We start from the raw sequence: 18,441 nt of genomic DNA on the forward strand, positions 1-18,441 counted from the left end.
CGTTTTCTGTAACTGCGTTTTCTATAATGGTAAATGCGGCTGTGTTTTTTTTACTCAATATATATTAGTGGCTGCCGTCTTATGAAGAGACACGAGATCATTCTAGTTAAGCTGGAGACTGCGTAAGGGATTTAACATTCAGTGGGTCAAGGATCTTAAGGCCGGTGCTCCACAAAGTCAGCGTAAATCGTAAGGCAGCGTTTTCATGTGATATGCTGAGCGCCCTCCTTTTCAAAACAGTGGTATTGGTCTTCCATATCAGCTTTCCCGAGTTTTTAAAACAGATTTTTATATGAGCAGTTTATATGGAGATGCGTTTTTATAGTGGGAATGCGTTTTCCTGAGTTTTTAAAACAGAAGTTTATATGAGAAGTTTATATGGAAATGCGTTTTCCTAAGTTTTTAAAACAGAAGTTTATATGAGAAGTTTATATGGAGATGCGTTTTCCTGAGTTTTTTATATGAGCAGTTTATATGGAGATGCGTTTTTTATAATGGGAATGTGTTTTATGAGAGCAGTTTATATGAGAGCATCGCTGTTATGTTTATATCAATCAACAGAAGAGCATTGCTTTTATGTTTCCAGAATGCTTTAGTATTGCTTAATATATATTGAAGTAATATATCCTTTATGTGTTTTAAAGTGAATGCATTCAAACATAGTAATATTGCAAACATAGGAAGAAAAATAAAATGCATAAGGCTATGATATAAGGATGTTTTTACAGAAGTTTTTGGCAGAGATATTTTTTCAGAAGGATTTTGTTTACATAAGTTTTTTGGCAGAGATATTTTGTTACAGTATGCATTCAAGAGAAAGAAGAAGATACTTCAGAGGCAGGGGGGGAAGACACCCTCAAGAAGAAAAGGCAGACTTACATTGCATTTGCTGCAAACAAAAAGGATCTCATGATGCTTCTACATGCAAGCTACCATGGGAAAAGATTGAGCAGAGAAGAAATCAGCAGAAAGGTAAAACTGATGACTCAGACAAAGGTAAAGCACCTGAATCCGCTCACTATATTGAGGCACAATGTAACATTGGAGTAAATGAAGATCTGTTTAATGCTTCACTTACTTCGTCGAAAAATGACTGGTTGCTTGATTCAGGAGCAACCTGTCATATGACTCATAGGAAAGATTTTTTTGAAGATTTCACTGATAATGTTGATGGAGCAGTATACTTTGCAGATCAGTCAAAAATCAAGCCATCAGGGCTTGGCACAGTCAGGCTTAAACTGCCTGGTCTTCCAGACTTTCTTCTGGATCATGTTCTATATCTCCCACAGCTGAAGAGAAACTTGCTGTCCTTGGTTCACATCCGCCAGCAAGGTCACTCCATTCACATGTTTGATGGCAAGCTTGAGGTAAGAAAGGCATCTGACCACTCACTTGTCATGAGGGGTATAGAAGAAGAAAGACTCCTTAAACTGCAAGGAACCTCTGCTCATGCACAGCATTTCTCATATATTTCTCATCATGAAGAAGGTGCACTTCCATCAAGTTTATTATGGCATGCTAGATTTGGGCATTTAAACTATGATAGTCTCCGCTTGTTGAAGAAAAATGGTGTTGCTGGTTTGCCTACAATTCCTAGAAAACATAAACAATGTGATGCTTGCATTCTAGGAAAGCATAGCAAACAGTCTTTTCATGATTCACATTCAAGAGCACATAGGAAGCTTGAACTTATTCATTCAGATTTATGTGGTCCAATGCCTGTTCCTTCTGCAAATGGAAATAAATATATCATGACATTTACTGATGATTACACCAGAATGTGTTGGGTTTACTTATTGAAGAACAAATCTGATGCTTTTCAAACATTTAAGAATTTTCATAAGTGGATTGAAAATGATGCACAATCTCATATTGGGTCTATTCGCACTGATAATGGAAAAGAATATACATCAAATGAATTTGAACACTATCTTCGCCAACATGGGATTAAACATCAAACAACTGTGCCTTATAATCCTCAACAGAATGGTGTAGCTGAAAGAATGAACAGAACAATTTTGAATATGGTACGATCCATGCTTTTATTCAAAAATGTAAAGACAATGTTTTGGGCTGATGCTGTTCTATGTGCTGCATATATAAAGAATAGATGTCCATCTAGTGCTATAAGAAACAAGACTCCTTATGAATTGTGGTATGGACATGTTCCTTCGGTCAAACATCTCAGGATATTTGGTTCCACCTGTTATGCTTTAATACCAAAGGTACATAGAAACAAACTTGGTGCAAGAAGTCGTAAGTGTATCTTCCTGGGGTATTCAAACACATCTAAAGCATACCGCCTTTATGATGAAGTAAATAAAAAGTTTGTTTTATCTAGAGATGTCATTTTTCTTGAATCATCCAAATCTGACAATGTTGTTGAGCGGCAACTTGATCGCTTGGATAGATTCACAAAACCGAAATCATTTCAAGAGTTTGATAATCAGATTCCACATCTTGAAGGGGGGATTCCTATACTAGATCAACATGTGGAATCTCCTTCTGAAGAACAATCTCCCCTGCATGACACTCCAACAACGGATGATGCTTTAAGTGATGTAATTGATAGAATTGGGAGACTCAATCTTGATTCAGACCCAACTCAATCAACAGAACAGCCTGGACCATCTCAGAAAGGTCCCCCAAAGTGGCTGACAAAGACACTTGAAAGTGTTCATCCTGATGAAATTGGAAAAACAGGAACCAGAAATTCAAACCGACAAGATGGAGGTGATGTAGATAACTCTAATTCACCTGTTGATATGGATGTTACTTATGATTGTGAATTGAACTTGTCTACAGATTTTGAACCAACTTCCTTCAAAGAAGCTGCTTCTCATGATGAATGGAAAGAAGCGATGCAGAAGGAGTATGATGCCCTCATAAAGAATGGCACTTGGAAGCTGGTTGATCCTCCATTTGGAACCAAACCAATTGGCTGCAAGTGGGTCTACAAGAACAAGTACAAAGCTGATGGCTCACTTGACAAGCACAAAGCTAGGCTTGTGGCAAAAGGTTTTGCACAGAAGGAAGGGGTCGATTATGAGGAAACTTTTTCCCCCACAGCAAAATGGGCCACCATCCGGACACTCTTTGCACTAGCTGCTCAGAACGGTTGGAAAGTCCATCAAATGGATGTAAAAACTGCATTCTTGAATGGAGATCTAAAAGAGAATGTTTTTATGTCCCAGCCTGAAGGATTTGCTGTGAAAGGACATGAACACAAAGTATGCAAACTTGTGAAGTCCTTGTATGGCCTCAAACAAGCACCACGAGCCTGGTATGAAAAACTAACTGAGCATCTTCTGAAACTCAACTTCAATCATTTTGATCTTGATGATGCAACTTTATTTGTCAAGAAAGTTGGAAAAACAGTTGTATATCTTGTGGTATATGTAGATGATCTTTTAATGACAGGGAACAATGAAAGCTATATTGCATCCATAAAGAAAGAATTAGGAAAAATCTTTGAAATGACTGATTTGGGCTATGTTCATTACTATCTTGGCATTGAAGTAACCCAACATCCAAAGTCCATATTTCTTTCTCAAAAGAAATACATTGGAGATTTGTTATACAGATTTGGCATGACAGAGTGCAATCCCCTCTCTACTCCAATGGAACAAAACTTGAAGCTCACATCTACTGAAGGAAAGGAATTTGAGGATGCAACAAAGTATAGACAGCTTGTAGGAAGTCTCATCTACCTCACTACTACCAGACCAGACATTTCATTTGTTGTTGGAATCCTCTCCAGGTTTATGCAAAGGCCTTGTGAGGGACATTGGTCTGCTGCAAAAAGAGTTCTAAGGTACTTGAAGGGAACTCAAGACCTTGGAATCAAGTATACACAGGTGAACGACTTCAACTTGATTGGATACTCTTATTCAGACTTCGATGGAGACAAAGAAACCGGGGTATCTACTTCAGGATATGCTATGAGTCTTGGATCAGGAGCTGTCTCCTGGAGATCACGCAAACAATCAGTACCAGCAGATTCCACAACAGAAGCAGAATACGTGGCAGCAGCTGAAGCAACGAAAGAAATTGTGTGGCTCAGGAAAATTCTTGAAGATTTGCAGGTAAAACAAATACAATCAACTCCACTCATGATTGATAACACATCTGCAATAAAGTTGGCCAAGAACCCAAAGTTCCATGATCGTACTAAGCACATCAATACTAAATATCATCTGATCCGACATCATGTTGAGGCCAAAACAATCCATCTTCGTCATTGTTCCACAAACGAGCAAATTGCAGACATCTTCACCAAAGCGCTTGGAAGAGAAAAGCTTGAAAAATTCAGAATGATGCTTGGACTCACCAACATCCCTTCAGATTAAGGGGGGGAATGTTGACACCTAATCCGAAACGGATGAGGTGAAGTCGGACAGTCATCTAGAAGATGAACTGATCCGTTTTATATGTGTATAAATAAAGTGTTGGCTAATGAATAAATCAATCAATCCTTCTTGTTTTCTCTCGTTCAATTGCTGGAGTTACCCTGGCCTGACACAAGTATTCATATTGATTAAAGTAATGCATTGCAAAAACCAAATTTACCAATAGACAAAATAAAAATCAGAGTTTGGATTTTTCGAAGGAATTGATTTCACTTATTGACATTGATTAGATGGAGGAAAATGAGCAACCAATTATTCATATTGATTAAAGTAGGGCATTACAAAAACCAAATGTACCAATTAGATCATGTTTAGAGAGATAGATTAGAAGAAATAGATGTGGGATTTTCTTCTTAGTGAGAGATTCTGGTTGTTGAAGCCTTTATGTGGAAAGAAAAACCATCATCAAATTGACATTTCCAATATAGATAAGGAACTAGTATTTTTTAAGAAACTTTATTTTTGACCTTCTAACTCATAACTAGTTATTGTGAATTCTTCAAAATAGTGACAATAAGTTTAAAAAAAGAGAAAAAAAACAGTAAAGATTTTATCTTTTAAATGTGAGTTTTATCTATATTATTATAAGAGTAATATATATGGATACTTACTTTATAGAAAATATTTAAAAGTTTATATCATATTTTCAATATTTATATATAGATAAATATTTTACTTTAACTTCTAGTATTTAGAGAAAATGATTTTCATTATTTAATAGATTAGAAATTGCAATTTTTTTAACAATATATAATTAAAATATTTTTATTATTGTATTTAATGGTACAATTCAATACGATAGAAATATGTAATTCTTTTCATGCCCAATATCCCTGGCTGAACATAAAGTTAACACTTACGGTTAAAATAATTTCCCAGAGAAGCAACTCTGTAAATAAGAAACTGACTAATTTAATTATGAAAAGACATATCAACGACCAATTAGCTTGTCACACCAACTATCGTCCGGAATGAAAGGCTGTTCTCCACGTTTCGTCGATGTAACGTTTACCATGGTCCTGGCAATCAATCCATAGTCCTGCGATTGGTGCAAATATAAATTTGCAATAAATGCATGTTCCCACTCATCCAATGTTGTTAGAGGCAGCGTGCTGCTAAGTATGCCTGGAATTCACCGGCTGTTTGCATGTTCCATGCTTCTTCAGAAGGCCTCAATGGGTATCTCCGTTATCTTGATCGTCATCATTCTGGCGTTCACGTTCTATGTTCTGTTTCTCAACAGAAAGGCAAAGAACGGAATCCCTCCAGAATGGCCTTTCCTAGGGATTCTCCCCTCATTGTTTATACATTTAAACCATCTATACGATTCCATTTCAGAAATCCTGATCGGATGCGGGGGAACTTTTATTGCCAAAGGCCTTCCGCAAACCACTGTCCTTACCAGCAATCCAGCAAATGTGGAGTACATTCTCACAACTAGGTTTTCAAGTTTTCCAAAGGGTCCTGCTTTCAGGAGCGCGTTTAGAGATGTTTTCGGTGATGGATTGTTTAACGTCGATGGAGAACTATGGATTCAACAAAGAAAGGCGTCTGTGGTAGAATTTAACTCTGTATCTAGTCTCACTTATGTCTTGAACTCCGTACAAGACTCGCTGCGCCAAAATCTCATTCCTGCCCTGGACAACACCATATCCAAGGGAAGCGCCACCGATCTTCAAGACATGCTCTTTCGTTTCACGTTTGACAACATCTGCAAAATTGCGTTTGGGGTGGATGTGGGGTGTTTATCTCCATCTCTGCCAGCCATTCCTTTCGTGAAAGCATTCGATGATGCTATTGAAGCATCATATAGTAGATTTTTAATGCCTGTATATTTGAGAAAGATCATGCGATTTCTCGGTTTGGGGATCGATGCGAAACTTCAGTCTGCTCTGAAGATCATCGACCAGTTTGTCATGGAGATCGTTTCAGCTAGAAGGGAGGAATTGGGTATGGGAAAACTTGGAATGTCTCGTAGCCATGCAGATATATTATCTATTTTTATGAAATCTTTGGACCAAAATGGAATCCCATATTCCGACACTTTCTTACGAGGCATTTGTCTGAGCTTCATTCTTGCCGGCAGCGACACAACATCTGTGGCACTTTCCTGGTTCTTTTGGCTGCTTCTTCAACATCCCCATGTGGAAGAAAATATTTTGAAGGAGATCCACCGCATTTTAAAGAAGAGATCAGGTCATGTCAAACCCGGTGATCCACTTTGTTTGAGAAGGGAGGAGCTGAAAGAAATGCATTATCTGCATGCATGTTTGTCCGAGACAATGAGACTTTACCCTCCTGTGCCATTGGGCAGAAAGGAGGCGATAGAGGACGACGTGTTGCCTGATGGGACACCTATGAAGAAAGGGACTGCTATTGTTTACGTTACTTACGCCATGGGAAGAATGGAGAGCATCTGGGGCAGAGACTGCATGGAATTCAAGCCAAAGAGATGGCTTAATGATGAGGGTGTTTTCGTGAACCAATCTGTTTACAAATATCCTGTTTTCCATGGAGGCCCTCGAATGTGTATGGGGAGAGATTTTGCATATTTGCAGATGAAGCACGTGGCGGCATCCATCTTATATCGTTACAAACTGAAACTGGTTAACGAAGGTGAACCGCTGAATTATAAGGTACGGGGATTGACTCTCTTTATGAAAAATGGGCTGAGGGTTACACTCCAACCAAGAGGAACTGACAAATAAGGTCTACATGATATATCACGGCGTTTGCCATTGTACTTGCACGATAGTAATTTAGTATCGGTGACTGTGTGTCGAAAAGCGCATTTTGCTACATAATGCGATTTCTTTCAACTACGTAGTCTTGTGTCTACTATCAATAATTTGAATATTGATTTATGAATAAATAAAGGGATTGTATGTTTTTTATTCACTATGAAATATTAAAAAAATAGGTTTTTCCTTTTTAAAGAAAAGAAAAATAAATGTGTAATAAGAAAACTAAATTCATATGGTTTTTTAATTAAAGTTATTTGGTAGTATGTCATTTATATATATAGTTTTTTTAAATTAAAGTTATTTGGTGTGCATGTAGTTTTAGTTTGTTTGATTTGAAAATAAAGATAAATTATAATTATTGATGTTAGTTTTTGGTAATTTTGTCTTTTTCAAAATTAGTAACTCATACTCTGTAGGTCTCCATGTCTCAATGTATAAGTTAGACCAACATATTGGTTTATAGGCCTCTGCAATGTAATCCTTTTATATGCCAACCACCCTTTTTCTAAACAAATGACGTTTACGAATTCTCTTTCTTACACATATATACACAATGTATAATTGCTTGTAATAGTAATAATGTAAAACCTATTAAACTAATTTATTAACTTAATTGGTTGAAAAAATTAATAATAAAATATAAACCAATTTAAAATAAAATTATAACACAATTAATTATTTGTAATAATAATAATGTAAACCAATTTAAAATAAAATAAACTAAGGAGTTGATGATAGTTAAATGGAGAAAAATATGTTTGTTAATATAAAGTAACACTCAGATTAGAATTTTATATATTAATTTAATTATATAGTATTTTTGTATATTGATTTACCTATGAAATTAAAATAATTAAAAAAAATTAATTATTATAAAATATGATTTAAATTATTTTATTAATTAAAATTTATTTTCCCTCCATTTAATATTATAATGGTGTTACTTCAATAATCTAGAACAAATATTAAAATTACTAAATATTTTAAATTTAATATCTTAATGAGAAATACAAAATATCTACGATAAAGTTTTAAATTCATATTAACCAGAAATAAACCAATAAAATAAAACACTGTAAACTAATATAATTCTATAAATCGTGACTGAAATATTGTGAAGCCCCTAATATTTTTGGCACTACCTCTCTCGAGTCTATAAAATCATATAGAGACAAATATTTAATTTTTGAAAAAGTTGGTGAAGTTCAATGCTATAAGAAAAAAAAAAAAAACAAGAAGTAATTATAGAGAGTTTTTTTCTTCTGAAAAAAAAAAACATTATAAAGAATATTGGTTAAAAAAAAATATCCTATATGCAACTTTTTGAATGTAAAGTGCCAAATCGAAATGAGACAGGAGAGGAACACAAGACTTGAAATGCTAAACTGCATTTGGGCGTCCTTAGAAAAACTTGAAATGCTAAATTGCATTTGGGCGTCCTTGGATGGCCTCTACAATCGAAATGAGACAGGAGAGGAACACAAGACTTGAAATGCTAAACTGCATTTGGGCGTCCTTAGAAAAACTTGAAATGCTAAATTGCATTTGGGCGTCCTTGGATGGCCTCTACAATCTTTCGTTTTTCAAAGTTTTAATGTCATTGCCTCAAATTCTTTCTTTAATTACTTCCTCGTGGTTATGACCACTTTCCCACACATTTCTTTTTCCCAAAATTAAGCATTGCAATTGTCTTTGATCTTTGTTCATGAAGATTCATGAGTGACCATTATACATTGTAAATTTTGAAAACATTTCAAAATGTGGGAGATCAGAATCAAGCCATGAATGAGGTGAAATCATTTAGTTTCCTTTTATAATTAAGATTTTACCAAAATCTTCCCTTAAATAAAATTCAGATTTCATAAAGCCCTTTCTGCGAAATGAGCCAATAACAACTCCATTACATTTTTTTCTATCTTGAAGAATGACCAATAAGCTAAATGAACCAATAATAACTGCATTACATTATATTCCATCTTAAAAACTGACCAATAAATTGCCTACAAATAGAGTTTCTTATATTATCCATACGATACTTCAAAGAATGCATGACACATAACAACACGAGGAAACCATGTTACTTCTGTCTTTTAACTATTCCATTCCTTGTAACACCACCATTAAATTGCATTATGAGGGAACACAACCAAAGGCAAAAAAACAAAAAAGGCCAATACAACCATAATGGGTATGTGCTCCCTTGTGAAAACATAGTGGAGGTGTTTTTTAAACGATCTTTTTAACTACATTGATCTTTGAAGTTATTTTTGGAGTGTAACCAGAAACATTATAATACATTAATTTTTGAAACTTTCTTATATGGAAATATAATGAACAGATTTTTTTTAATGAGGGGTAAGATCCTCTTTAGAAGTGTTTATATTAACCCAGTACAACATATATACAATATATACAATATGAGGAAGAATACAATAGTTGTGCCAAACTGACGGTAGCGCAACATGTAGCTGGGGGTCGAACCCGGTTGGGGAGGCAAATAGAAAAGTAATTGATATTGAAGTGGGTGTATATTCACAGCCCATGGTGCGGAAGAAAATGAAGAGAGGTGCAAATTTGGTGGTGGTAACGACACGGTCGAATTGAAGTAGCCAAAGAATGCAAGGCTAAAGGTGTTGTTTGCTTCGCTAATTTTACCAAACCTCAAGATTGCAAGAGGATTGTGGAATTCATAGTTTCAACTTTCTACTCTTTGGACGATGTATAGATTTCATTTTTTTTGTTTTTTTATTGACTTGTGTAGTCATAATTGGGTGAATGCATTAAGATGGATTATACTTTTGGGCCAAATGTGGTGATGAAATTTCAAGTTTTTCTTCTTTTATCGAATTGAAGCTCTCAAAATTCATACAAGCATTGTGATTTTGATTTGGAGTGAAAAGGCAAATTGTGGAGAATTATGGTGTTGTCCTAATGATACATTTTGCAAAAAAAAAATAGTGTCCTGTATTATATCAATTTTCCATTAAATGAAATGCTTGTCCTTGCAAATTTTCACACATCTTAAAATGTATGTGTGTGTTCACATAGCATAACTTAGTCTAAAATGTGTAATTTTTATATATATATATATATATATATATATATATATATATATTGAAGTTGAAGAAGTAATATTTCAATTGCATTTTGCAAACACGTGTTAGCTTAAGGGTTTTTTTCAACTATTTAAATAAATTGAAAAGCCAAGGGTACATTTTTGAAGAGAACTTGTAAACTAAGATAGTAGTATTTTTTGAAAAAAAATTATTATTTATATTTTATGATAATATTTTATTCAACCTTTTTAAAATTGTTCAAAAAAATTTCAAGCATTATGTTTAAAAGAAATTAGATGAAAAATATCATATGAATTCTAAAATATGAAACTCATATGTCATTAGATAGAAGATTCTTTCATGAATCCAATATAACCAACTTTGCCACCTAAGGACAATTTTTTGCCTAAGTTTGCTACGGCATAAAATGATGTTGTAGGGAATTTTGCAGAAGGGGTGCTGAAATTGTGGATTGGGGACTTCAAAGGCTTTTAAACGCTCCATCAAGCATTTAAATTTCAAATTCAAATAGCTCGATCAAGGGTTTGATAAACCATCGATTGAGCCATTTACATGATTAGAGGCTCAATTGAGAGTTATGGCTCAATCAAACTATGTAGCTTGATGAGCCTTTATAAACAAAAATTTGAATCTCATAATTTAGATTTTAGAATAATAAAGATCTAAAATATATATACAAAGAAAGTAGACATTTTTTATATGATTTATTGAACTAATGAAAGTAAGTATTTTTAATCAATCATCAATTTTCAAATGACAAAAATAATAATCATGTTCATGCTAATTATACATCAAATGACAAGTTATTTGTGGAACAAATAACTTTTGCTATTAATTATTTTTTACATAAGAGGCACGTATTAAATAGTCATTATGCATATATGTGAAGACACTCAATGTAAAGTCACTGCTCAATTTTCTGTCTTGATTGGAGTGATATATTGAACATAATTAAAATATAGTTCCATCACACATACGAAAAAATAATCATTTCTTATTTTAAATAAATTATTTTAAAAAAAATAGCCATTTATTTTATTTTATTTTTTTGGTTTGTTGTTGTTTTTTTGTATCGAGAATTGTCAAGTTTAACCTCAAGTCAGTTATGTCCAGCTAAATTTCTTGAACGCAAAAACTAACCAATCCGTGAAACTCCATTATAGTTTATTGGCCCGCAGAATTGTAATGCCCCGGGATAAAATGTAAATATTTGATTTACTGTGGTAAAAATAAACTGAGTCTGTTATTATTATCTGTTTAAAATTTAAATATAATTTGTTTTCATTATGAGAGGTAAGGCATGTTTCCTTAAAGGAGGTAATTCTCAAGGAGGAAGTTGTCCTTTTGAGGTGGAAGACAGTTGCTGTGCAAGCAACCCTAACTACCTCCCCTAACTGGAAAAGTTTTCAAAGAAAAGGAGGGGGGAAGGAGGAAAAATCTGTGCTCTAGGGACAGGAAGAGAAAAAGAAAAGAATCCAATAAGGAAAGAAAAGTGGCTAAGTCTAGTGATGACCAGATAGCCTTGCTCACTGTACGAGCATCGTGCAGAAGACTGTGGTCTAGCAAGAAGCAAGGGGGGAGATTCTGGTCTCAAAAGACGAATCTCATGGACGGGCGGTTGAATTGAAGCAAACCCAGGTTTGGGTGACTATCAGAAAGATCTTAACAGTCAGCAATTCCAGGTATGTAAAAGAATCCCTTGGAACAGAATAGCTGGTAAATTTCTGTTTTGAAATACATTTCTATTGTAGGAGGGTATGGAGGGTTTCCTCTTACAGTAACCGTAGGGTGATATAGTTGTCTTCCTCAAGAATTATTCTTACTGTGGCACGAGATAGTGGATGTGAAGAGTTTTGTTTTCTCTTATAATAAAATTAAGTGATAACCGTGGGCAAAGTCTACAGGGACTGACAATAAAATATACATAAATATAAGGTGGGAAATTCAAGAACTTACAGCAGAATCTGAAAGGCAAGAGGCCGACCCTGAAAATGGGCAAAAAGGAAAACTTACACAGTAGGCAGTTGTTGGATGTTTTAAAGACTACCTCCTAAGCACGTTTAGATGCATGAGAACGTAGTAAGCTTTAAGGAACAGAGTATAGGGGCTTAATGTGCGGTTGGTAGGACCACTATCTACAAGAGTCTGAGGAAAACAATTGAAGTGGCAGAGTTAGTATTCGTAAGGGTTTCATTTATTTAAAAAAAATACAGAACCCTTGTCTTTCTTTCCATTCGCAAGTATCCACAACTGTAATTGAAAGAAAAGCAAAGATATATCCATGTATATATATAACAGAAGAATGAACTTGCATTTAACCAACCATACGACGGTAGATATTCACGCTGCCGCTACAATAACCATTAACTAGACCTCTGAGAAGTGATATTAGGTTTAGGAAAAAAAAGAATACAAAATCATAAAACTATTCACAGGGTAGGCCAGCCGAATGCTAGCGCTAGTTCCGAAGGTGAATGCCCTCATGCATCACAGGTTAGCCAAACAGACATCCAGCTCCCATGCGGGGGTGCGCTTTATACATAATGCGACAAGGAAAAATTTAACATGCGAAAATATTACAGTGGTGCTTCAATGTACAAAACTGTGCATTAACAAAAAAATTACAATGAGATATCCACAGATAAACCGCCATAATTCCGAAACCCTGGAGAGAAAAGCTAAAGAAAACGTTACAACAGATGACGCACCGCACAGAAGAGGTTAAGCCAACACATTTGGAAATAGCATATAGAATGGCCGCGAAGGCTATAACTTAAACTCGGCAAATGGAAATAAACAACAACGGTGCACTGTAATAACAAACTGTAACCAAACGAGAGGTATCCACCAGGGTTATACCCTGTGCTGTGTCCATAAATAAAAATTAATTACATAACAATTCAAGAGAAGCCCAAAGGCATATCAATGTTTATAAACACCAAAATATCCAGGGCCTCAGTTCGGCATAGCTACACCGAGGACAAGTTTCCCTGAAGCCGGGAGGGTGCAGGGCACTCTGGTATGGCGTAAGAATTCGCCATCTCTCTGTGTCAAACAACGAAGAGTAGACGTAAGGTCTTGGGCCGCTTGGCCTTTTCCAAAAAAATTAAAAAGAGAAACCCCTCTGTTTACCATTCGAGGAATGAGTACTAGCAACCAGGCTTGCAATTGACCATAACAAGAGTGCTGCTGATAGGAACATACCTGTTAGGCGATTTAGGAGCCGGAGGAACTCGAGAGGCCAAATAGCATCGACCAGACCCAATGAGCAGATGTTGGAGGTTGACAGCACCATTCTCGACCATGGAACAAGCCAAATAAGAAAACCCATTAGATGATTAAGCAATAATTCAAACAAAACCCTGTAAGGGGCAAGATAAGGAAACGAACCATGTTTAAAAAAAATTTTACTGCATGGCACAACACTTACCAGAAGACCAAGCTGTAATAACCAAGGCAGGTTCCAGGTTGGTGCTCGGCAGGATGAAGGACCGGCGGCATCCACATAGAGCAAAGGAGTATGGACGGGTTCATAGCAGGCAAGTCAGAGCGGCTGCATGATACTGGGAAATTTTTTTGGTTACCTCGCGCCCCCGAATAAACCAAGGAGAAGCCATTTGTTACAGCACAGCCCTTGGATGGGCAGCGGATCATCCAAGTTGTCGATGAGGGTGGTAGGATCGAGGGCGCGAATTCCAGGGGTACCCGGACCTCACCCCTTCACGTGATAGAGCCGGTGGAATTAAATTCCGGAGCCAAGTGTTAAGGGCTGGCAGTGCCAGCAGTAAACCTCGTCATATCCACTAACCACCGAAAATCTTTTCCAATAACGTAAAAGGAAAATGCGTTACCCTCGACTTTTCAGGTTGAAATAATGAGACTGGGAAAATTAATATCAATAACCAGTAAACCTATTCATGCACTTTAGGTTTAATACAAAAGTTAACATTAAGTAAAAAAAATTACTAACTTGTAGATAGGTGTATTACAAGAATCAACCATTTTGTGTAACAAATTTACATATATTGCGCAATTCGAGATACATATAAAAATACAAAGATTGTGTAAGATACATATATTGCATAATTCAAGATTAAAGTAATTGTATTTGATGGGGCATCAAAAGTTGCAATTTCGATCAATTTTATAACGAATTTCAATGAAATTGCATTCAAGATTTCAGGTTAAAAAAAAAAAAAAAAAACATAAACATTATTTTATTTTATTTTTTTTCCTTCAACTGAATTGTAATTTTTAAATTAAAAATGTAAGATAAATAGCCTAGTAAGTAATAGTATTGGTGCCGTTCGGCTCCGTTCAACATGAAGTTGAGGGTCTAAACTTAAAACACCATTTTTTTTTCCTATGTTCGATTCCCTTCAAGATAGGTTCCAATTTAAATATAGCTCAATTAAAAAATATTTTTAATAAATAATTATTATACATAAAAACATTTTATTTAACTATTATTTTATTTAAAATAATATTTAAAATTCCAAATAATATGTTATATATGAAATTTGAATTAAGCTAAAAAAAATTTCATTTAAAATTTTTGTATATCTTTATTACATTTACAATGAAAAAGAATTTCTTTAGTTAATATAATTTATATCTGCATCATTCCTGTAATAATTCAGATTAGCTCTATAATAAGTAATAATTTTCTGTTTTAACCTAATTACGCAATAAAATTCCGTTTAGTCTGTATATTCATATGACAAGCCAAGTAACAAGTTCCATCTAAACTATTTTTTTTATCAATTCAAAGGTGATTTCAAGTTTAAGAAGAACCTTCTCGCCATGTAAAGAACTTGGAGTATGGTTTAATTTTGTACCTTAGGTCAAATTTATGTAATTGATAAAGGGTTTTTTGGATACAAAACTAAAAGTAAAAGGTTTATGTTCATCTTTTTACTAGGAGAATTATGTTTTGAGGGAGTTGTTTTCAATTGTGAGGTAAATTAGGTTGTGAGAGAGTCGTTTTTAATTGTGAGGTTGTATTTTGTTGTATTTGTTAATAAATTTCAATAAATTAAATAAATGTTTCTATTATTTTGAATAGAATAAATTAAAAATAGTTAAATTTAAATTTTTGGTGAATTTTTTTTTTTTTTTTTTAAATTAGGTTTTTGATTTTTCCCTTTTAAATAAGATAAAATTATAGTTTGATTTATTATTTTTCTAAATTCCCAGAATTTAGATATTTTTAAAATAAATTAAAATTACTATAATCACATTTTATATCAGCAATAGAAATTATATTTTTAAACAAAATTTCTATATTTTGAAATAAAATTTCTATAAAAATTAAGTAAACAATAAAAAAATACAAGTAAATCTAAAACATGTTAATTAATTTATTTTTAAATTATGTTATAACGTTTCAAAAGTAAAAAACACATATAGATTAAAAGTAGTTGAAAATAAGCTTTGTAATGAATTATTTTCCCTATCCTAACAGATACGGTTCTAGAGTATATCTCTTTCCTATGCACTTTTGTAGTAGTTTATATTCTCCAGTATAGAAATACTGTGGATAAAAGGAAAACAATCACAAATCAAATATGTTTTGTCATAAAGAAAGCTAACTAGTTTGATCAGAGAATTATGTAATCCAGAAAAGGAAAGATAGAAAATCGATCCAATAGTACTCTTTTTTATATTGATCTAAAAGTAGTGTTTTTTTCCTCTAAAAAAATGGTTCATGGTATATAAAACTACTTGAATGGATGGGGATTATTGGATTTGAGGGTCTTCGGTAAAGCACTTCTGTGCAAATCTCTATGGAGGGGAATATATGGGGAAGGGCCTTGGAGCACTACCATTAAAATGAAATACATGAGAGGCAAAGACATAGAATATTGGTTTCGACTAGGAACGATTGGGGCCAAGCTTGGGTCTGCGATATGGCTCAACTTCGCAAAGTCGAGCAATATTTCCTAATGAACCTGAAATGGGCCTACAAATAGGCAGTCGAATCCTCATTGGTATAGACCCCATCATGAGCGGACATGAGAATATCTCCTTTCCCGAAAGGATCCTGATCTTCCTCCATAATAAAGGCTATTTCACATGGGACAAGCTTATAGCAGGATGGCAAGGCCCCCTCCCTTCTTGGAAATCGACCGATGATCTTAGTATGTTGGAGACTATGGCAAGTCAATGGAACACAGTCATAAATGTCCTGAGAAGCTGCGGTTTTCACAGGTCCAGGTTGCATGATTATCTAATCTGGAGGACACCAAATGCAAAAATACAGGTTTGCATCAAGGATATATACACCGATCTGATTGGCTTAAAGTCCGTGCACTCTAATCCCATTTTCCCTTCATCTTTGTGGAAAACAGGTTGCTCTCCAAAATTAATTTACTTCGCTGGCGTTTAACAATAAAAATCTGTCCTGGGAAAATTTAAAGAAATGAAAATGGCATGGGCTAAGCAGGTGCCTAATGTGCGAATCTGAAGAGGAAACCAATTTTCATATGTTCTTCCAATGCAAATCTATACAGCAAATATGGCATGAACTGGCAATTTTATATCGCTTCCCTCTCGTCTCTCATGCTTCTACGCATGCAGCTTTTGAGTGGTGGAGCGGACAGAGAGATTCATGGAGATCCTTCATTATCATCGTCTTATGGTGTGCATGGAAATGGAGAAACATAATTATTTTCAAAGATGTAAAAGAGCCTCTAAAAGATATATTACAACGCATCATAACCATCTACGACTCTGTTTCAAAAAAGTAACCCAAATCAAAAGCTGTCAACAGAAATGGACAAGAAGACTTCCTCTCCAGGGCCCCAAGGGCTTTTTTTGATGGCGCTGCACAGCAAAACTCTTGTGGCTGCGGGGTTCTCATTATAATGGACGAGAATCTTCAATATAGTCTTTCTTGGAATGCAGGGAAGGGCACTAACATCATGGCTGAGGCAAAAGCCCTTGCGAGTCTTCTCGCCTTCTGTATATTTTTTGATATACAATCCATTTCTATCTTTGGGGACTCCAAAACCATGGTCGATCATGTCAATGGAAAAAGCTGTATCAGTTGCCCACACCTTTCTGCTTGGATGGACAAGATTATGTTTTTTGGGGGCCTTATGAGTAATATAGAGCTCAGAACCAGCTTGCCAACAGCTTGTCAAAGGAGGGTCTTCATCTAGAAACAGGGACCTGGTCCATGAAGGTAATTTCTGGCTAGGAATCCTTCTTCATTCAAGATTTCTCTCTCCTGGGCTTTTAATCTCTTTCCTCTTCCCATAGGTCTGTTTTTCATCTTTTTGCTTTTTTTCCTAGCATATGTATGGCTTATGAATGCTTCTTATCTATCTCTGATCTTCATCTCCGAATATGCATGAGGTGTCCCAATATCTTGTATCTGTTTATACAAAGCTTCTACATCTTCCTCTGAGGATCTCATCCTCCAGTTTTTGTATCCTATGGTCCTAGACTTTCCAACATCAAATTGCTTGATATGTACTATCTGAAACCTTTATATAGTCTCAATATAATAGATCATGCTTTTTCTTTCTGGAAAAAAACTACTTGAATTATGGTAGAAGTTTCTTCAAAAAAATTGTGCACTTAATGTAGCGTACCGTCAATGCAGTGTCCATGTTCTCTTATTTATTCGTTGAACCAGGCAATGAATCCATGGTACGTTGATTGGTGCAAAAATAAAATGCAATAAATTCATGATTGAACCAAACCAATGACGTTAAGTATGCCTACAACTGCTTGCATGCTCCATGCTTCTTCAGAAGGCGTTAATGGGTATCTCCGGTGTTTTGATCGTCGGTTTCCTGGCCTTCACATACTATCTTCTATTTCTCAACAGAAAAGCAAAGAACGGAATCCCTCCAGAATGGCCTTTCCTAGGGATTCTACCATCTATACGATTGGATTTCACAAATGCTGATCGGATGCGGTATTGCCGAAGGCCTTCCGCAAACCACTGTCCGTACCAGCAATCCAACAAATGTGGAGTACATTCTCACAACTAAGTTTTCAAGTTTTCCAAAGGGTCCCACTTTCAGACGCGCGTTTACAGATGTTTGCAGCGACGGAATGTTTAACGTCGATCGAGAAGTACGGATTCATCAAAGAAAGGTACAACCTTGGTCAATTGGGGTTTATATGATGTATTAATGTTGTACAATCTTGTTCCATGGGGTTTATAGGATGTATTACAACATTAATAGTTTAGATTTA

At 35.1% G+C, this 18,441-nt stretch overlaps 1 pseudogene; it reads left to right on the forward strand.

Moving 5' to 3' along the window:
• The first annotated feature begins 5,530 nt into the window (after positions 1-5,530).
• On the forward strand, positions 5,531-7,307 carry LOC149178477 (cytochrome P450 86B1 pseudogene; annotated as a pseudogene).
• The last annotated feature ends 11,134 nt before the right edge of the window (positions 7,308-18,441 follow it).

The sequence above is a fragment of the Pinus tabuliformis genome, chromosome 4_1, assembly GCF_031772625.1.
Source record: "Pinus tabuliformis cultivar Carrire ecotype Pingquan chromosome 4_1, CPIR1, whole genome shotgun sequence".
Lineage (NCBI taxonomy): Eukaryota > Viridiplantae > Streptophyta > Pinopsida > Pinales > Pinaceae > Pinus > Pinus tabuliformis.